The 21,736-nt window shown below is 42.1% G+C and overlaps 1 protein-coding gene across 48 annotated transcripts in view; it reads left to right on the forward strand.

Moving 5' to 3' along the window:
* LOC108590343 (uncharacterized) overlaps window positions 1-21,736 on the forward strand; it is a 151,001-nt gene that overhangs the window by 64,653 nt on the left and 64,612 nt on the right. For 9 of the 48 annotated variants that reach the window (XR_013522631.1, XR_013522632.1, XM_078338647.1 and 6 more), the window contains exon 1: window positions 10,264-10,517. The exons of 37 other annotated variants lie outside the window; for them this stretch is intronic. The gene's annotated coding sequence lies outside the window, so the exon portion shown is untranslated. Of the gene's footprint in view, window positions 1-1,255; window positions 1,396-7,264; window positions 7,347-10,263; window positions 10,518-21,736 lie in introns of those variants that run through there. 2 more of the 48 variants (XM_078338644.1, XM_078338642.1) reach the window with 2 other exon arrangements.

Genomic DNA, 21,736 nt, shown 5'->3' on the forward strand with positions numbered 1-21,736 from the left:
TCCCCTCCCCCCCAAAAAATTCAACCTCTCCTACCCCTGACATCATCCCTACCGTGTTTTCTGTTGGTAAACGAATGGCCCTGCGATCACTGCAGGTGCCAAAGGTAATCCTGGGATTGAAACTTCTCTCCACCTTCACATCCAGTCACCAAATCTTACTCCATTTCCTAAATTTCTGAAAGCTAGCCTTCCATGTGCGCTCCCTTACTCTGAAACACCAATACTCACTGTTTCTAACAGGGCTCCTTGCCTTGATTCCTAACCTACTCGGGCCTGCCTTCCATTGTTATTGCCATAGAGGGTTTTGTAAAATAAAGTCAGCGTGAACACCCATCTACAGTCCACACACACAAAACTTATCCTGGTCTAGTTCACAAGCTACTTCGTGTCTGGCTGGCCCCTTCCTGCTGTTTCACCCTTGTCGGCCCATGTACACCTTTGATCCCTGCCCCACTAAACTGGGTGCTGCCACAATGGTGCCATGCTTTTCCATGGCTCTGGCCTTCAGACTAGGACTTGCTTCCTTTACGTAGCTAACTGCTACCCGTCCGTGAAGACTCAAATTCAACTCAGCTCTTTCAGAATGTCTTTTCTGCCTGGACCAGACTGTGTGCTCCTCTCCAGGTCAACCTACTGTCATTCAATTATAAATTTCCCTTTCATGTCTTCCTACAACCTGGTGCAGAGTAAGCACTCAAAAAGTGTTCAGCTGATTAATGGATTTAACCTGGAACTTTTGCGACACATTTTTTTTTTTTTCTCAAAAAAATCTTCTAGATAGAGACGAGGGTGGTGGGGCGGGGGGCGGTCTCACTACATTGGCCAGGCTATTCTTGAACTCCAGACCTCAAGTGATCTGCCTGGAACTGCCGAAGCGCTGGGATTGCAGGTGTAAAACCACCGCGCAGGGCCAGAACTTTTGATGCAATTCTGATAACCACATGCTTTGTTTGAAGAAGGGAAGGGTAGGGATGATTTCAAGTGTCTGGTCTGGGCAACCAATATTAAGCTCTTTTTGCTGGGATTTTGTTCAATTCTTGCCCTGTATTTTAAAGAACTGGGGCAAGAGAATGCGAGTAGGAGGATGAGAAATATATTCTTTAGGCTGCTGCTCTGCAAGGTGGTTTGGGACTGGACCATAGCCTGAGGAAGCCCTTTCAGCTCCGGAGTCACAACAGGGCGGATGCCGTTTCTATAGCGACGGGAGGGACCGTGGCCATGTCGCGCGCTCTGCCTCGCGCTCCCAGCCTCCCGCAGCGGTTGGCGGTTAGCGCCGGCCTCGGGCAGCTCCACTCGCCATCTACCCGCACCAGAATAAAAGGACCGCGGAGGCTCTTAATTCGCGAGCATTCCGGCAAGACTACGAGCCAGCTAGGGTCCGCTACGCTCTTGTAGGTGACAAAGCTGGGAGACGGGGTCGTGGGGAAGAACGAAAAGCGCGCGGAATGCAAGAGTAGACTGGGGAGTGTGGGTCAGAGAGAGCCGGGCGGGGTGTGGTGCGCAGACATGGAAAACACAGCTGCATCCTCGGAATCCAACACCAGTATACTTTTCTGTTAAGATGCCGATGCATCGCCGACTCCAGCTGAGTGCAGGACAGGGAGTGAGGGCTTCTGAGGAACTCATCACACCTACCCTGGAACGCCAGACTTTCTTCCTCCCTTTCTTTCTCTTATTTACTGCGTGTCCACTTGGTAGTCCTAAGTGTGTCCATGACCACACGCCTCGCGTATAGGCTCTGGCAGGCATTAACCGTGTTCCCACCCAGCCCATATGCCTGGGCACCTCTGCTCAACCAGAGCCCAGCGCCGGTCACAAAAGCACGCTAAGGTGTGTGGAGATCATACACCCAGAGCTGCCGCTCACAGGAGATTCCCAGTATTAGCAAATCTCTCCTCTAAAAACAGATGAACGATGCACAGTTTGAGGGGTTCTGAAGGCTATATTGTGACATTTGCTGCATTTGAAATGTTCAGCAGCTCCTCAGAGCTTAGGAAAATTGTGACCCCTCTGACATGTCTTAAGCAACTGACAGTATCACCAATATTTTGTTTGTTTTTTTGAGACAGAGTTTTGCTCTTTGCCCAGGCTGGAGTGCAATGGTGCAATCTCAGCTCACTACATTCTCCACCTCCTGGGTTCAAGCTATTCTCCTGTCTCACTCTCCTAAGTAGCTGGGATTACAGGCATGCACCACCATGCCTGGCTAATTTTTTTGTATCTTCAGTAGAGACGGGGTTTCTCCATTTTGGTCAGGCTGGTCTTGAACTCCCAACCTTAGGTGAACCACCCACCTCGACCTCCCAAAGTGCTGGAATTACAGGTGTGAGCAACCACACCGGGCCACCAATATTAATTCAAGCTTCACTGTCCAGGCTTCACTGTCTAGGCTTAAGTGGAGACTTGGCAAAAGCAGGAGGCCATTTAGGAAAAAAGTTCAAACAGCAGAAACAACAAATGGAAATACCTTTGGTCTTGCTTGAGCGATTGAATCACCTACACGTGGTTGGTATGTAAAACCTCGTAGTTCTAAGAAATTCTTCAAGCATGGGCTCTGGCTGATTGCTTCTATTACTTACATCTATGGTTTCTCATTTGTTTTGGTTCTTATGGAGAATGCAGAGATAAACCGGAAGGGAATCTCTCGCAGGAGGCCAGTCACTCTTCCCTGACTTTGCCTTCTCCAGCTCCACATATTGTTAGAACTCGGCTAGAATCCACACTTCTCAAGCATGTGGAGGACCCAGCACTGGGAATTAGTGGTTTTAGTTGACTCCAAGCCCATTGTGAGTGTGTCATGAGAGCTCCCCAAAGAGCAGATGCTGGTGGGGGCTGCAGTAATAGAAATGTGATGACCGCATCAGAGGATATGGTCTTGCTGCCCAACTTAGCAGTGATTGGAACATAATCCAGGCTCTGGAGACTGTAGCCACTTTGAGATCATAGAAAACTAGAAAATAAGAGCAACCACAAGGCAGGCTGTCTCTGTCAGGCCTGGATGTGCCATCATATGAAGACAGGTTTGAAAAAACTTCACAGAATGCCTGGAGATGAGGAGGTGCAGGGGAGGGAAGCAGGCGTTTTTCTATTCAGGTTTGGAACATGCAAGAACATGTAGGAAAGAGACAGATTTGTTCATTTGCACTCTGCAGAGGACAGCAAGGATCAGTGGGGGAAATTTTGCTCAATATCATTTGTTTTTCTAAGAAGTATTTATCAAGCACCAACCATATGTAAATTAACAGCTGAGTGTGAAGTGGATTGCCTAGAAAAACAGTGCACTCTGTCACAGAAATATTCCAGCCTAGATAGAGTGATTGTCAGGGATGTCATAGGAAGGATTCTTCCCCTGGGTGGGAAAATGGATGAGATCGTCTCCAAAACCACTTCTAACTCCAGAGTCTGGGAGTCAGTGAACCTTCAAGAGTTTCAGGGATATATGCAAAGGGTCCAAGGAATTCTCTATGGCGAAATGACTGTGACTTAAAATATAGTTAGATAGAAGAAATAAGACACAGTGTTCAATAAATCGGCAGAGTGACAATAGTAACCAATAATCTGTTGTATATTTCCAAATAACTAGTAGAGAACACTTGGAAACCCTGACTTGATTATATATTATATAAATGTATAAATATATATGTCTATTAGGTATCAATTAAAAATGAATATAACTGAAGTTCATTAAATACATTATCTCCTGTTCACAGAATGCAAAGGGAATCCCTGCAAATCCTACATTGCCACACTTTCTGCCCCAAAGACAGCCCTGGGCATAAAGATCAAGCTACTGCCAATTGTAGTAGAAATACTAAAATCATAACAGATAAATCTCAAAAGATTTGTTTCCTTCCTGGATATTGAAGTCCTTTATGCATAGATAATGTGTATGTATTAATATGAAAGCCTATGCACGGCAGTAAGGTTGGCACCTCTGTGGATCTGTCTTGCCCTCGAGACTTCGAACTCTTTGAAAACAAGGATTCTGTTTTATTTATCTTTGAATCCTCCATGCTTAGCACAGTAGCTGGCACACAGTGGATGCTCTGAGATTTTTTGATGAATTAATCTATTTTAGATTTCTCTTCCTTCCGCAAATTTGTACCAAGTTTTCAATAGACAAGTCACTGTCCTCACCCCAAAAGGAATTTTTAAGAAAGCAGGCTTACTATCTATGTTCCCAAAATACAATCATATGAGACAAAAATAGACATACACTTAAGATCATTAAGTTACACTAAAGCTCTTGACCAAGTGAAGAAATGAGTTAGGCAAAAGGCTGTTGAACACTCGAGGAAAGAGAGGAAGAGGAAGGGGAACACTGACCCGCATGTAAGATGAAAATGAGGATGGCCAAACTTTTGGTTTCAGTTCTCAAAGGAACATTCCCTCTAGCTCTGAGCTGAGTTTATTAGTTATCTTCAATCTTTTGTGCAGCAAGACACAAAGGAAATATAAAAAGCATTTTAATTCTTTTCCACATAGCTCACCACATATTTTGAGGATAAAAAGGGAGCATGTGCAAAGCTTTGAGCAAGGGTTAAATTGTACTGTTGGAAGCCAGATTTCATGCATAAAAAAAAGAAAGGCACAAAATAGTTTAGTAATCACAGAATTATCCAAGGGATGGCAAAGTTGGAATAAGTCACAACAGATATTTTTTTTCAGTCTTGTCAGTATTTTTGTAGATTTAAAGAAATGTAGACCCGAAAAGGACTTTAGAAATCATCTGGTCCAGTCTCATCATTTTGCAGATGAGGAAACTGAGCACAGAGAGGATAAACGACTCATTCAAATTCATGGCACTGTGTGTTAGGGGGTTTTGAGACAAGACTCCATGATTCCACAGCATTTCCTTTAGGGCTTGCTCCTTCTCTACCTCCAGAGTTGTCAGAGCTGAACAGAGGAAAGGGCTCTAGTTGTTTGGAAGATTTCACATTTACTGTTTTTTTTGTTTTGTTTTGTTTTGTTTTTTTAAGATGGAGCACACTCTGTTGTCCAGGCTGGAGGGTGGTGGTGTGATCTTGGCTCACTGCAACCTCTGCCTCCCAGGTTGAGATTCTCCTGTCTCAGCCTCCCAAGTAGCTGGGATTATAGGCGCATGCCACTGCACATGGCTAACTTCCTTTGTATTTTTAGTAGAGGTGGGGTTTTGCCATGTTGGCCAGGCTGGTCTCAAATTCCTGACCTCAGGTGATCCACTCACCTCGGCCTCCCAAAGTGCTGGGATACAGGTGTGAGCCTCTGCGCCCTTTGCACATGTTCTTTCATAGTCTCCTACATCTCTGTGAAGTAAAGGAAGAGAACACTCCACACAGAGTCTTGACAGGAAAAACTATTGTATTCATTTTTGCCCAATATTGAGATTTTACAAATCCCATGTCCAGTTGATGGCCAAAATTCTACCTGTTCTGTCTCCCAAATCTTTCCCAAGTTCATACTTCTATCCTCACTGTCACTGCCTTAATTGAGGCTCTCATTACCTCTTGTCTAGACACCCCAAATGCCTTCCTAGTTCCTCCAGATTGTGCTTCATGATATTATGAGGGAGATGGTACCAGAATACAAATCTCATCTTAGCCCAGGCTTAGCGTAGCCACATAGGCCCTAAGACTCCAACTTGGACCATGTGACCCTTTACAATCTAACCCACCTCCCTGGCCCTCCACCAGCAATGTCCAAAAACAGTGCTCAGACTTTCTGGAAAAGACAATGTTCTTTCATGTCTATGTTCTTTGTGTGTCCTCCTCCATCTGCCCTTGACACCCCTGCCTGCCCCCCTCATTCTTCAGAGATGGTTCTGTCCCGCTTAAGCATGAAGGCTTCCTCAGCTCCCCCAGCTGACCGAGTCCACGCCTTGAAGCATGCTCTGTGAGCTGGTTGCACAAGCCTGCATTATTAATACATCGGTCACATGCAGCATCATGATCTACTTACTTCTATATAGCTCCTTTCCTGGATAAGGAGTTCTCTTTGAGGGCAGAGACCATGTCTTGTTCATCAGTGAAATTGTCTCAGCAAATGTTTATAGAAAGAAAGGAAAGGAAGGAAGAAGTGAAACTATGATCATAAGCAGAGAAGCTACTGGTAATTTTTGTTTGTTTTTGTGCAGGATATTTTCATATCGTATGTATGTGTGTGTGTGTTAAAATTAACGTTCCCACTCACCTCCCCCAGCCCTACTTCTCAGAAGTCACTATTACAGTTCATTTCTTCCAGATTTTTCAATATGGCCTTGTAAAGTCATGCTTGCATTTTGGTTTTTGTTAAATAAATATAGACTTATATTACACACATATTCTACTGTGTTTTGCTCAATACATTATGGGCACACTTAAAGATCTTTTTAAATGACTGCATTATATTTCATAAAACATATGTGTGCCAAGTTTTTGAACTTTCCATTATGGACAGCTTCTGATTTTTCAAGTTATGCTGCAGCAAATGCTAGCCTGACTCATCCTCAGTCCTCTGAATACTTTCAAAGTAGTGGTGCCATCATCATTTACACAGTGTGTGCAAGAGCCTGCCAGTGGAGTGATTTGTAGAAGCTGTGATAACATTTGCATTGGTTCCCGTTCTGCTCGTTTCTTGTATTCTTGATTCCCTTAGCTCTTGGTTAAGGTTAGAGGCTGAAAAGGGACTTGTAAAGGACACAGAGCAAGCAGTTTCAGCGGTGCTCTGCTAATGTAACAGGGAGTGGGAGTGTCCTGAGAGCCCTCCAAGACTCACCTTCCACTTACAGAAATTACTGTTACACTAGATTCCATAAATGTGTGCAATGTTTTTTTGTCTTGCAGTAAGTTAATTATTCATAGAACTGTGCTCTGAACAGAGAATGCAAACATGACCAAATGATGTTTAGAGAAAGTGTTTCTACCAACTGTCCCCCTTTTTTTTCTATAGGTGTTAAACTATCCAAATAGCCCACAAATATGCCCATCTTATAGGAGACTTATGTTTGTGGCAAAAGCATGAAGTTTACTCTCCAGTGAACTAGAGGAAATGGGATTTTTCCCCCTTAGTTTCTTAAACCAAGAATCATTTGATTATCTCCTTTTTTCCTGGTTTCTGTCTTTTGCTCTGACCTCCTGACCTCACGTGGCCATGAGAAGGGAAGCAAGGGAGAAGCAGAGACCTTGCTCCTGCTTTTAGGCCTGTTGCCTTCTTTTCTTCAAACCTGACTGCTGTCGTCTGTCCCTGAGTGTGAGGGCCATTGCTTAGGTTTACTCCTGCCAATTACTTTTTACTCCCCTTCTTGCAGGACTCACATGGATGCTAAAAAGCCAAGGACATGCAATTTGACTTCATCCATGGGTTTGAAAGAAAAGTTAAAGTATGCTAAGGTAAGATCTTTGAATTTTCATTGGGAAAGTGAGATATTGCAAGGACGTAGGGACTCAGGATCCAGTGTGGATGGTTGTACTCCAAGCACCTCTGGGGACAGTGCAAAGGGAAAGGTGTGGGGGATCACGCTGACTGGCAGGGCCAAATCTGGGGTGGGTGTGGAAGGAAAATCAGCAGAAGGGCAAGACCTTAATCTGACAGGTGAGCTGTATTCCAGAAGACCGTGGGTGAGGGCATCCACGGTATCTTTTATTCTGCCCTATATAAGCGGGATCCTACCAGAAGTGTCCTGGAATAGTTCAAGAACATTTCCAGAAAAGATCTGCTTTTTTTTCCTAACACAGACATGGTGTCTTTCCCTTTACTCTGGCTCAAAAACTAGTGCAGTGCCACTGCACTGAAGTTAAAGTTGTGATGGAATGACTTTGTGATAACCATCTATGGGATCAACTTCTAAATCAGGGGTATTTTTAAAATCCAGCAGCACTCAGTTTGAATTTCTTAGTTTGTTCAAAAGATCACATTGTTTGGGGTCTTTGTCCTGAAAGTTTTGCAGCAAACTTCAGCCCAAAGCACTCAGGTTTGACTTCTGAATCCTGCCTGCACCACTGATTGGGAGAACCGGAGTTCGGCAGCCTAGAAGGACTAGCAAAAACTGTCCTCGTATAAATCACATACACTTCCTTAAAATTATGACTTTAGTTTCCTCTTCTAAGCGCTCTTCCTGATTTAACCCTAGTATTGTCCCTCTGGGGATTAGAACTCATCCAAATAGACCCTAAGGCTCTAGCCCGCTACTGGTACCACTGCCACATATAACAAAACACATTTATTTTGCAATTTACAGGTGCAATTTTGAATACTTAAAACAAACTTACTTTGATAAAATAAAAAGTACTGTAAAATAATTGAAAAAATAAGCCTCCAGCAAAACATGATAATATAATAAAGATGGCATTCTTTTCAAGTGTTAAAATATGGTGCAAACAGAACAGTCTTGGTTATGATTTTATTTTAGCAAAATCATCATGAGGTTTGCAACTTGCACTTTTTTAAGCTGCTAGAGTGCACATTTATTGAATGCTGAGGTGACACATGTGCCTTAGCGGCAACTGCTATTATTATTCTCATTTTACAGAGGGGGAGATTGATATACAAGCAAGGCCAACTAGCTTATGGGTATAATGCCAGTGAGTGGAGGATGGAATTCAAACCCATCTTCTCTTTTAATTGCTATTTTTTAAATTTTTGAAAGTGGAGACAAGGGCCTTGCTGTGTTGCCCAGACTGGTCTTGAATTCCTGGGTTCAAGCAATCATCCCACTTTGATCTCCCAAACTGCTGGGACAACAGGTGTGAGTCTCCACACCCGACCAAATCCATATGCCTCTCTGTTGCATAATGACAGCTCTGTTAAATGTTTTTCTGTAAAGTTCCCTGTACATTACAATTAATTTTAAAGAAAGCAAACTCTGTTGCAGTTACAATGATAGAAATTGTCAAAAATAAAGTAAGTCTGGGCATGATGATTCACACCTGTAATCTCAGCACTTTGGGAGGCTGAGGTAGGAGGATCACTTGAGCCCAGGAGTTTGACATCAGCCCGGATAACATAGCAAGACCCCGTCTCTGCAAATAGTAATGACAATAATAAATTAGCTGGGTGTGGTGGTGCACACCTGTAGTCCCAGCTACTTGGGAGGCTGAGGTAGTAGGATCACTTGAGCCCAGGAGGTTGAGGCTGCACTGAGCCGGGCTTGCACCACGGCATCCAGCCTGGGCAACAGAAGAAAACTCTGTCCCAAAATAAATTAAAATAAAATAAAAACGCCATATTCAAAATTGATTTGCTCATGTTGTATTTTACAATAATTACTGGCAAATTTGCAGTATCATTTAAAAATACTCTTTAAACTTAAAACTACTGTCTTCGTATTGCTAGTCATTCTAATGGGTCTTAAATAAATCTTTTACTGTCTATTGGTTTTCCTCAGTGGACTTCTCATCCAATTGAATGTAATAGGTTTGAGTAAGGAAATGCAAACAAGTCAGTAACTGGTTTCTGCACATGAAGTCTTGGGTTTCAGTGGACAGTTACGATACTAACTGGAGAAAGAAAATGAATTGTATGAATCATAATCCCTTCATCTAAGAAAACTCTGAAGAGAGAGCTATGGATCTTACCATGTCTACTGCCCCAAGCAGGTGTTAAGAGGACAACTTAAATATTTAAATAAATGAATCATAATTTATGTTTTCACAGTATTTAAAGTTACAAATGATAAGAGTGATATTTATAATAACCAAGTATTCACATATTTTAATATGGATCTTGGTAACATTTCAGCCAAGGGAAATTTTTAAATGTGATTTCACTTGACTTTAAGAGGATAGTGTAGCCCTCTCTCTAGTAATCTGGAGTTCTTTTCAGAATGCCCTATTCATTTGGCTAACACGAGGTAAAACCTTGATGCAAGTGGAGGTTCCCTATCCTTTTTGCTTAGCTGGCAAGGATCAAAGAACTCTCAGCCTCTCAGGAGGCTGGGAGCGGTGGCTCACGCCTGTAATCTCAGCACTTTGGGAGGGAGAGGCGGGTGGATCACCTGAGGTCGGGAGTTCGAGACCAACCTGACCAACATTGCGAAACCCTGTCTCTACTAAAAATACAAAATTAGCCAGACCTGGTGGCGTGCACCTATAATCCCAGCTACTCGGGAGGCTGAGGCAGGAAATCTCTTGAACCCGGGAGGCGGAGGTGCGGTAAGCCAAGATCCGGACGACATTGCACTCCAGCCCGGGCAACAAGAGCGAACCACCGTCTCAAAAAAAAAAGGACTCAGGAAAATGCTCCGTGTTGTATTTATCCTAACTGCCGGCAGGGGGAACAGAGATCTTTTGGTCCTCAATCATCCCAACCAGTAGCTGGAGGACTTCTGGCTTTTTCTGCATGTCAGCGTTGCCTCAGCTGGTTTCCGGGACTTGAGAAGCTAGCTGAGCTGCAGGATCACAGGTTAGGCTATGCCAGGAAGAGAACCTGGGAGAGAGTCCTAGGAAGGGAAGCTGTTAATTTAGGATATTACATTACAATCTCCCTGACAACCACAAGATGCTACAAAGTACATCCAGAATCATCCTGAAGACACATTTGCAGTTTCAGCATCAGAAGCACAGGTACTTTTTCTCGGTTAATTTCTTAGATCCTTTCACTTGCCGAATATCACCTCCTTAGAGAGGGTTTCCTTTCCCACCCTTTCTAATTACAAATCTGTTTGCTTACTTGTTTATTGTCTGTCTTGCCCCCCAGAACTGCACTGTCCAATATGGTAGCCCTTGGCACATGGCCCTTGGCATGTCTCCTACTGGGGGCGTGCTGTGAGTGTCAGATGCACACCAGATTCCGGAGACTTGGTGTGAAAACAATAAATATAAAATGACGCATTAGTAATTTTTTATAGTTGGGTTAATATTTTGTCTTATTTTATTGTATTTTATTTATATCATATTGTAGTTTATATTTTATCATATGCCAATTAATACCTCAATAAAGTTGTAAAATAATTTTATATTATTTATATTTTAAGATAGTATTTTGAATATGTGTTAAATAAAATATATTATTACAATTAATTTCATCTGTTTCTTTTTACCTCTTTAATGTGGCTACCAGAAAATTTAAAATTATATGCATGACTCATATAATATTTCTGTTGGACATTGCTGCTCTAGAATGGACACTGCACAATGGCAAAGTTTTATTGGACTGGTTCAGTGCCAGACCCCCAGAACCTAGGTCAGTGCCTCGCACAGAATAGCACTTGATGTGTACTTGTGGAATAAAAACTAGGAGTGTGTTTATTCATTTGTTCCCCCTACAAATATCTACTGTCTACTCATTTCAGATGTAGTTCTGGGGGCTAGGGATGCAGTGGAGAACAAAACAGGCCATAAAACACTCATAAACTGTAAAATTGGGATTCTTTGTAGGAAGATCAGATGTTTTGATTAAATGCTGAGAACGGTAAAGACTCACCTTTATTTTCCCTGGCAGTTAAAGAGTTGGAATTGAATAGACCAGAGATTCTTAGCCTTGGATGTGTGTTGGGAACACCCAGGGAAGTTTTAAAGACTACTGAAATCAGAATATTTGGGGGTCATGTACATTTTTTAAAAAGCTCTTTTCTATCACGTGGGGACAGGTGTCCATTTCATCATCAGCTCTAGACCTCAGTTAGGTCACTGTCTCTGACCCTTTGCTGTTTGTGAAACTGGAATAATTATTCCTGCATTCTCTGATTCCGGTGATATTAAATGAGGTAAGAGAATGTGAGCTCTCCGGCTGGCAAATGTTGGAAGCCCAATAAATATTGGTTGCTTTTACCTTCCCTCTGTCTCTCCATTTAACAGAAAGGGGCTTTCTGTAAGAGATGGGCTTATCAACGAGTGTCACACAGTGGAAGAGAGTATCTGAGAGCCATTCATTTTTTCATTTCCCTGTCTCATCAGCACTCCCTATACAAAAAGCAGGAACAAAACAAAACCCTAATCTGACCATTTGGTGTTGGGCAAAGGAATGGAAATCAGACGAAACTGAAGAGAGGGCAAGCAGCAGAAATGTTAATTGCTAGTTTTGTCTAGGTTTTTAAGGTGGAACACTATTATTTATGGTAATGCATTCACTTTTTTTTTTTTTTTTTTTGAGACAGAGTTTCTCTCTTGTTACTTACCCAGGCTGGAGTGCAATGGCACGATCTCGGCTCACCACAACCTCCGCCTCCTGTGTTCAGGCAATTCTCCTGTCCCAGCCTCCCAAGTAGCTGGGATTACAGGCATGTGCCACCATGCCCAGCTAATTTTTTGTATTTTTAGTAGAGACAGGGTTTCACCATGTTCACCAGGATGGTCTCGATCTCTTGACCTCGTGATCCACCCGCCTCGGCCTCCCAAAGTTCTGGGATTACAGGCTTGAGCCACCGCACCCAGCCTTCACTTTTTTTTTTTAATTGAGATGGAGTCTCGCTCTGTTGCCCAGGCTGGAGTGCAGTGCCACGATCTAGGCTCACTGCAACCTCTGCCTCCTGGATTAAAGTGATTCTTCTGCCTCAGCCTCTGGAGTAGCTGGGACTACAGGTGTGTGCCATCACACCCAGGTAATTTTTGTATGTTTAGTAGAGATGGGTTTCACCATATTGGCTAGGCTGTTCTCAAACTCCTGATCTTGTGATCCACCCTCCTTGGCCTCCCAAAGTGTTGGGATTATGGGAGTGAGCCACCGCGCCCAGCCTGCATTCAACTTTTAAATGCAAATGGAAGACTCAGACTAGAAGAACTTGTAATGATCATTACAAGTTAACATTAAAACATCTAAAATATAATCACAAGCAGCCAATCTAAAAAATCAGTGGCTCAATGAACATAGGCATACACTTGTATATAATATCTATTTTTGGGATGAATTGGGGCCCTGAAGGAGAGTTTTACATACTCTTCCCCATTCTTTCCCAGGGCCCCATTCTTCCCGAGATCTACATGGGAAGTACCAGTTTCTTTGTTCTGCATTTTCATTGGTGCTTTGATTTCTAATAAAAGGAAGGAGAACAAAGATTTGAAATTACTTTTGGTTATGTCAAAGGAATGTGAAATGAGCAGGAATTGTTGGGGGGCACATGTCTTTTAGTACAAGAATTAATCAGAGCAATAGATACTTCTATTGAAAGCTTCTTCAGGCTATGACAAATAGAGTAGCAGTTCGACATTGGAGGTGAGAATAGAGATGTTCAGAATGCAATCCCTGCCTTTTCCGTGTGTGTTATAGCAGTGTATGCTCGCTTCTTTCAACAATGTTGAGGTGGTCATCGCCTCCATTTGACAGAGAAGGAAACTGAGATCCAGAGATTTATATAGCAAGGTACCCAAAGTCGTTCTGGGAATAAAAGCTGAAATCAGGATTCAGATTTTATTCTGTAATTCATACTTCCTTTTCAAGAAATAATTCTCATGATTAAGTGTTGAGTATATGTGAAAGAATATTAAAGAGATACGGGTAAGGTATAAAGAATGATACTGCAGTACCATGGCCACTTTTGTGTGGAGCTAACACAAGATTTTACAAAAGCAGTCCACTGTGTGTCCCTTCCCACTGCATCTTGTCCTGTTCATTGTCCCCTGAGATAACTACTCTGTTGAGTTCTTTATCTATTATTCCACTGATGATCTGTTTCTAAATCTTCTAAACTATGTATTGGCTAATTTTGCATGTTTTTGATTTTTATGTACATGGAATCATACTGTTACACGTTCTTCTGCAACTTGCTTTTTATGCTTAGTGCTAAGCCAGTGTATACTGGTATAACATTTGGCTGGCTTTCACTGGGATAGATCAGGCCTCTTCTGATTGATCATTACCTGTGCCCTGAGTATTTAAATAGTATGAATATGATGATGATCCTCTGTTCTAGGAACACTGGTTATCAATTAATTTAACTGCCGTGTTTCATTATACAGAAACACCACATTTTTAAATCAGTTTTGTAATTAATGGACATTTTGTTTTTTCTTGTGTATTTGCTATTTATTTATTTTTTACTTTTTTTTTTTTTTTTTTTGAGATGGAGTCTTGCTCTATCACTTAGGCTGGAGTGCAGTGGCGAGATCTGCAACCTCCACCCCAGGTTCAAGTGATTCTCCTGTCTCAGCCTCCCAAGTAGCTAGGATTACAGGCATCTGCCACCATGCCCAGCTAATTTTTGTTTTTTTGGTAGAGGCAGGGTTTCACTATTTTGGCCAGGCTGGTCTCCAGCTCCTGACTTCAAGTGATCTGCCCACCTTGGCCTCCCAAAGTGCTGGGATTGCAGGTGTGAGCCACCATGCCCAGCCGTGATTTTTTTTTTTTTTTTTTTTTTTTTGACAAGAGTCTTGCTTTGTCTCCCAGGCTGGAGTATAGTGGTGTGATCTCAGCTTACTGCAGCCTTGCCTCCCGGGTTCAAGTTATTCTTGTGCCTCAGCCTCCCAAGTAGCTGTGATTACAGGTGTGCACCACCACGTGCAACTAACTTTTGTATTTTTAGTAGAAATGGAGTTTCTCCATGTTGGCCAGGCTGGTCTCTCAAACTCATGACCTCAAGTGATCCATCAGCCTTGGCCTCCCTAAGTGCTGGGTAAGCCACTGTGCCCCACCATATTTGCTATTTAAAATCATGCAGCTATGAGCATTCTTGCTCCTGTTTCTTAATGCGTCTGTATAGACATTTCTAAGGTGTCTTCCCAGGAGGGAAACTGCTGGGTAACAGGATATGTGAATGCTTAACTTTACCAGATAATGACAAACTGTTTTCCAAAACACTGGTACCAATGTACCTTGTCAACAGCAGTGTGCACACAGTTCAGTCATTCCACGTCCTTTTTAGTACCTGATATTGTGTGACTTTTTAAGTTTGCCATTTACTAACAATAATTAATTTTGTTGTTGTTGTTTGTTTGTTTTCTGAGATAGAGTCTTGCTCTGTCACCCAGGCTGTAGTGCAATGGTGTGATCTTTGCAATTCTTCTGCCTCAGCCTCCCGAGTAGCTGGGACTACAGGCACATGCCACCATGCCTAGCTTTTTTTATATTTTTAGTAGAGAAGGAGTTTTACCATGTTGACCAGGATGGTCTTGATCTCCTGCCTCGTGACCCACCCCCCTCAGCCTCCCAAAGTGCTAGCATTACAGGCATGAGCCACCATGCCTGGCCAATTTATTGCATTTTAACATGTATTTTGATGATGATTGTTAATGGGACTGAACCTTTCTTCATATATTTATTGGCCATTTGTGTTTCCTGTTCTTTGAAATGCCTTGTCATGCCTTTATTGTTTAAATATTTTTCTGTGGTGTTGTTTGCCCTTTTTATTGATTTGTAGAATATTTTACATATTCTGTCTACTAATCCTTCCTCAGTTGTATGTGCTACAAATATTTTCTCCTAGTTGTTGACTTATCTGTTTTTTACTTACTTAATTTTTAAAGAGGAGTTTTAGGTTCCCAGAAAAATTGAGCAGAGAAGTACGCTTTCCATATACCCTATTCCTCTGTACAGTTTCTCCTATTATTAACATTTTACATTCATGTGTAGTTGGTGCAATTGATGGACCAAGATTGATACATTATTAACTGATGTTCATAGTCTACATCAGAGTTCCTCCTTTGTGCTGTACATTCTATGGAGTTTGACAAAGGCATAGTGTCATTTATCTACTATTATAGGATGATACAGGATAGTTTCACTGACCTAAAAATACTCCACTGTCCATCTGTTCATTCCTTTCCCCCACAACAAACCCCCTGGCAACCACTCTTTTCCATCTCCTTCGTTTTACCTTTTCTAGAGTATTGTACCATAGAATCATGCAGTACGTTGCCTTTTCAGACTGCCTTTTTTCATTTAGCAAAGTTCTCCACTTTTTCATGGCTTGATAGTTTATTTCCTTTTATCAGTGAATAATACCACACTGTATGGATGTACCAGTTTGTTTATCCATTCACTGATTGAAGAATAATTTGGTTGCTTCCAATATTTTAGCAGTTATAAACAGATTTGCCATAAGCATTCATGTGCAGGTTTTTTATATGGATATACATTTTTTAGTTAATTTGGGTAAATGCCAAGAAGCATGATTGCTGGATTGTAGGTTAAGGCTACATTTAGCTTCAAAAGAAACTGCTACATTATCCTCCAAACTAGCTGTACCATTCTGCCTTCCCACCAACAACGAATAAGAATTCCTGTTATGTCACCTCCTTGCCAGCATTTGGTGTTGTCAAAGTGTATGGTTTTGGGCATTCTAGTAGGTGTGTAGTGGCATCTCATTGTTTTAATTTGCAATTGCCTAATAACATAATATTGAGGATCTTTTCACATGCATATCTGCCATCTATATATCTTATTTGGAGAGCTGGTGTTTATTCAGATATTTTGCCAGTTTTTAACTGGATTGTTTCCTTATCGTTGAATTTTAAGAGTTCTTTGTATATGTAGACACAAATCCCTTATTAGATATGTGTTTTGCACTTATTTTCTACCAGTCTGTGTTTTCTCTTTTCATTTCCTTAACAAAGTCTTTGCGAAGAAGTTTTAATTTTAATGAGGTCCAGCTTATCCATTTGTTTCATCATGATCATGCTGTTTTCATTGTAGCTAAAAAGTCACTACTGAACCGAAGGTTATCTAGATTTTCTTCTATGTCATCTTCTAGAAGTTTTATAGATTTGTGATTTATAGGTAGGTCTATGAGCCATTTTGAGTTAATTTTTGTGGAAGGTATAAGGTCTGTGTCTAGATTAATACTTTCTTCTGTGGTGTTCCATTGTGCCAGCACTGTTTTTGTTTGTGATAGGTCTTGCTGCATTTCCCAGGCTGGTCTCAAACTCCTGATCTCAAGTGATCTTCTGGCCTCAGCCTCTGAGTAGTTGGGACTACAGGTGTGTATCACCATGCTGGGCCTAGTACTATTTGTTGAAGAGACTCCTTTCTCCATAATTTATTTTGCTTTTTTGTCAATAATCAGTTGACTCTGTTACTGTGGGTCTGTTTATGGGACCTGTGTTTGTTCCATTGAACTATTTGTCTGTTCTTTCTTCAGTGCTACACTGTCTTGATCGCTGTAGCTTTATAGTCAGTCTTGAGGTTGGGTCATCAGTTGTCTAACTTTGCTGTTCTTCAGTTTTGTATTGGCTATTCCAGGTCTTTTCTTTTTCCATATGAACTTTAGAATCAGTTTATTGATGTCCATGGAATAACTGGCTGGAATTCTGATTGGGTTTGTGTGGAATATACAGATTAAGTTGGGAAGAACTAACATCTTAAGGAGATTTAGCCTTCCGATCATGAACATGGAAAAGATCTCAATTTATTTAGATCATCTTTGATTTCTTCTGTCAGAGTCTTGTAGTTTTTCTCAGATAGATCTTATACATATTTTGTCATATTTATAGCTAAGTTTTTCAATTTATTGGGAGGGTTAATGTGCTTTTGATTTCAAATTCCAATGTTCATTTCTGGTATGTAAGAGAGCAGTTGATGTTTGTGTAGTAATCTCTTTTATCTTGCAGCTTTTATATACTCTTGGGTTTTCTTTTTACTTTCTTTATGTTGTTTTTTGATAAACAGAAGTAATGAATGAAAAGCTGGTACATTTATGGTATGCACTTTTTGCCTTAATAAATCGTTCCTTACTCTGAAGTTATACAGATATTGCCTTCTGAAAGTTTTATAATTTTGCCTTTCATTAGTTCTGACAAATTCTTCTAGCCATTTTGTCATTATGTCTTTTATATTCTTTCTCGTCTTCTGAAACTCAAATGTATGTTAGACCTTGTTTTATCCTCTACATCTATAATCTCTGACTAGATTTTTCATCTCTTTGTCTCTTTGCTGTTTGCTGGTTAATTTCTTCAAACCCGTCTTTTCCAGTTCACTCACACTCTTTGGCTGTGTGTAACATGTTATTAAGCCCATTCATTTGGTTTATAAATTCCACTGTCATAATTTCTAGTTTTGAAAGTTCTAATTTGTTCATTTTTAAATCTGTTTGGTTATTTGCATGGAGTCTTACATTTACTCACGTTTTTAAGCTCTTTAATTTCTTCAGGCAAGTTATGCAGAGTTAACTTATAAGTTTTACCCAATAATTCCAATATTTGGATGTTATATTTGGAAATATATGTACTTGGAAATGTGGGGGGCAAGATCAGATTCCGGTGTTCATAGTTTCTGCTAATTCTCACCCACAGCACCTTGTTGTCTTGTATCTTTTAACTTTTTTTTTCTGTTTAAAAATGTGAGCTTACTAGTCTTGTTTTGTGGAAAAGCCAGCTGAGCCTGAGAGAGTGTAAATGGTTTGCCAAAGCCACATAGCCAGCAAGGGGCAAAGAATGCCAGTCAAAATCCGTCTGACTCTGAAGTCTGTGTACTTTTCTCTATCCTGTGAAGCCTTCAAGACCCTTGGCTGATGAACCCTTTTATTAAATCACCCCATATGTGATTACTGAGAGCCAAGCATTGTTTTCGGTGCTGGGATACAAAAATAAACAATGCACCTCTCCTTTCACAGAACGCGCAGTCTAATGGGAGCATATACACAAGTGACAGTGAGGCATGGCAGTGCTCTCGTGCAGGTAGAATCAGTTCTCTGGGTGCCCAAAGTTTTCTGAAGCCATTGGCAATGCCCAGGGTACCATTTCATGCTTCACTGTCATGTCAGCCACTTTTGTACTGTCACATGGCATGTGTTACAGGACTCCTTATTGATATTTTCTTCTGAATGGATCATTCCCCCTAGAGTTATGAAAGAGGCTGCGTGTGGACCCGAGGGAGGGCATTTTAGGTAGAAGAAATAACATATGCAAAAGCATGCAAAGGCATTCTCTCTAAATCAATACAAAGAGAGCCTTAGAAATCATCTACTCAAACCCTCCTATATGATGCATAAATACACGTTATGCTATAGAAAATTTAGTGTCTATTCATTTATTTATACAATGAATGTTTTCAGAATGTCTCCATCGTCAACTGTGTTCAGGCTGAGAACATGTTTTATCAGAGTAAAAGCATGATCTTATTTTTAATCATGCTTGCCACTTGGTTTCCTGGCAGAACACAGAGGTCAGAGGAGATCACTGGGTGGCAGCATGAGACAGGAAAAAGAGCCTAGAGGGCTTAGGTTCCGGATTTGGGCTTGCTGCTGTTAATCGTGTTATCTTGGACAAGTCACTTGGATAATCTTTGCCTCTCTCCATCTGTAAAATAAGGGCATTATACAACTCATGCCCTAAGATCACATTCAGCATCAGGATTTTCCAAGGTGCATTTAACAGAAGTCCAAAAGATGAAGTATCTTCCCAAGACTCTGCACTGAATGCATTAGAAATTGACTCCAGCTGTCTGGACCTCCAGGCTCTTGCCCTTCCTTCAGTGCTCTGTCATTGAAGGAAGGGAAAGAGCCTGGAGGTCCAGACAGCTGGACAATAGATGTCAGGATCTCCTCTTTCCACCTCTACCATAGACAGAGCTGGTGGGCAGGACCCCAGGAAGGCTACTAGATACATAAGATGAAAACTGGTCCTCCCAAGAGGCTGGCTACATTCATCCCACTAATGGGTCTCGGGGGTGCCACTTTGGCTGTTGGTGTGATCTGAAGGCGGCTCCTCCTCATCTAGGCTTCCTGGGCTTTCTCGTGCACAGCAAAGGGGCTTTAAAGGTAGCCTCTTAGCTTCAAGTGGCCGTGGGAGCAATGCTGTGATTTGTTTAGGGTCAGTAGCAGCCAGGGTAGCTTAATCCCTTATGGGGGCTCTTAGGAGCCCAGGCACCTCCCTTCTTCCCTTTCAGTTCTTTGTGATACTCTGCTGAGCCTAATTGTCTAACTAGTTGCATTCTGCAGAAAATCCCCAAAGAGTTTCTTTCTCGCTCCCGGTCACACCCACGGGCTGTGTGAATGCGTTTGTTTTTAACTCCTAGTAGTCCTGGCCTCTGAGAAGGATGACAGAGCCTGTAAGGAAGAAGCTGTGAGCTAATATCACAGATATTGAGCTTCACTTACCCATCCAACCACCAGGCACTTGGGGATATTTTTTTTAATGGGAAAGAGGTGTCAGCTGAGAAAATAGGAAAATCACATGTGAAGTATGACTGAGGCGGGATGGTGTGATGGAGGTGTGCCTTTCTGAAAAGGCTGGGTGGCCTGAGGCCTGCAGTGTCCAGTTGCTCTCTTTTCTGAACTGTCCATATGAGGACATCCAGCGTTCAGTCCAAGGTAATAAGATGAATCAATGCCTCTGGAGTTCTGCTCTTACTAGCCCTAAATAGACCAGTCCTATTATCCTTTGGGTCATGGTGTGGAAGAGCAGGACATATACTCCCCTGTGGCCCTTGGGTAAACGGAACTTTTTACCCAGGGTGAGAGAGCCTGTGCATGCTGGGGGTCAGGGCGTGACATGATGAGAATGCAGAATAGAGGGAAGGCAGAGCACGTAGGGACAAGACACCAAAGTGGACTTGGGACTGGGACTTCCACCCTTCAGGGTTCCTCTTTCATCCACTCTGACACAGAGATTACACGGTCAGGTCAGCGCGATTTGTAATGGGAGCAGGCTTCTGCCAGGTAGGTCCTTCTTTCCTACCATGAACCATCTCTTGTCTCCTTTGAGTACCAGTTCATTTATTTGGAACAAAGTGCTTCCTTTTCCAGGGTTCTCTTTGTAATTGCAGTTGCCTTTGAGAGGCAGGCATGAGCAGAGAAGATTCTCTTGTGTGAATTTGCTGATTAGAGGCTCTTCTTCCAAAAGAAAGGCCAGGGAACAGGAGATCACTGTTTCCTGGTGGGAATAGAAGCCACTAGGAGCCGGGAATGAGTCTAGAACGGGGCAAGGGCGGACTGCCCACCAGGAGGGGGAAGGACTGAAGTCAAAGCTCAGCTGTCTCCCTGGGCGGCCTACAGTTGTCTCAGATCTTTCAGGACAAGTGCTAGGTCCTGAAAATTCCTGCTCCTTCCCTCCCTCTCTCCTTTCCTTCCCTCTCACCTTCTTTTCCTCCTCCTTTAGTGCATATTAAATGCCTACTACAGGTTGAGTATCCCTTATCCGAAATATTTGGGAACAAAAGTGATTTGAGTTTCAGATTTTTTCAGATTTAAGAATATTTGCACATACAAAATGAGATATTTTGGGGATGGGACCCAACTCTAAACACAAAATTTATTTATGTTTCAGAAACACTTTATGCACATGGCCTGAAGGCAACTTTATACAATATTTTAAATAATTTTGTGCATGAAACAAAGTTTGTGCACATGAGTGATGTCATTGTTGACACTCAAAAGGTTATGGATTTTGGAGCATTTCAGGTTAGGGATGCGCAATCTCTAATGCAGGATATCACGTTAGGCTTTGAAATAAGACCCAGGGCTTTGATTAAAGAGTCTTACGACCAGAAGAAGAAACTAGTAGAACAACCTCGTCTAATAAGCCTTTGCCCGGTGCCGTGGTAGAAGTATAGAGCATGGGGTAGCGAGTGGCTCACGAATATGATCACAGAGGCTTCCTGGGGAAAGTGCTGCTATGGCCGGGGCCTCAATGGGGGTAAAGGATCAGGACATGGACTCACTGATGTCGTGGTGGGGTGAACGATAAGAGAACATTCCAAGCAGAAACAGAGCAGGAGTAAAAGTGCCAAGATGGGGAACAGTGCCATATTTGAAAATGGCCGGAGCCAAAAGGCAGGGATAGGGCCGTGAGAAGGGTTGAGGCTGGGGGTGCTTTGTGAGCCTGGGAAGTCGCTAGGAGATACAGGCAACTTACTAACGTGATCAGATGCTCATGTTTCATTTCTGAGGGCACTCAGGAGGAAGGGTAGAGGATAG

This window comes from Callithrix jacchus, chromosome 9 (assembly GCF_049354715.1).
Source record: "Callithrix jacchus isolate 240 chromosome 9, calJac240_pri, whole genome shotgun sequence".
NCBI lineage: Eukaryota > Metazoa > Chordata > Mammalia > Primates > Cebidae > Callithrix > Callithrix jacchus.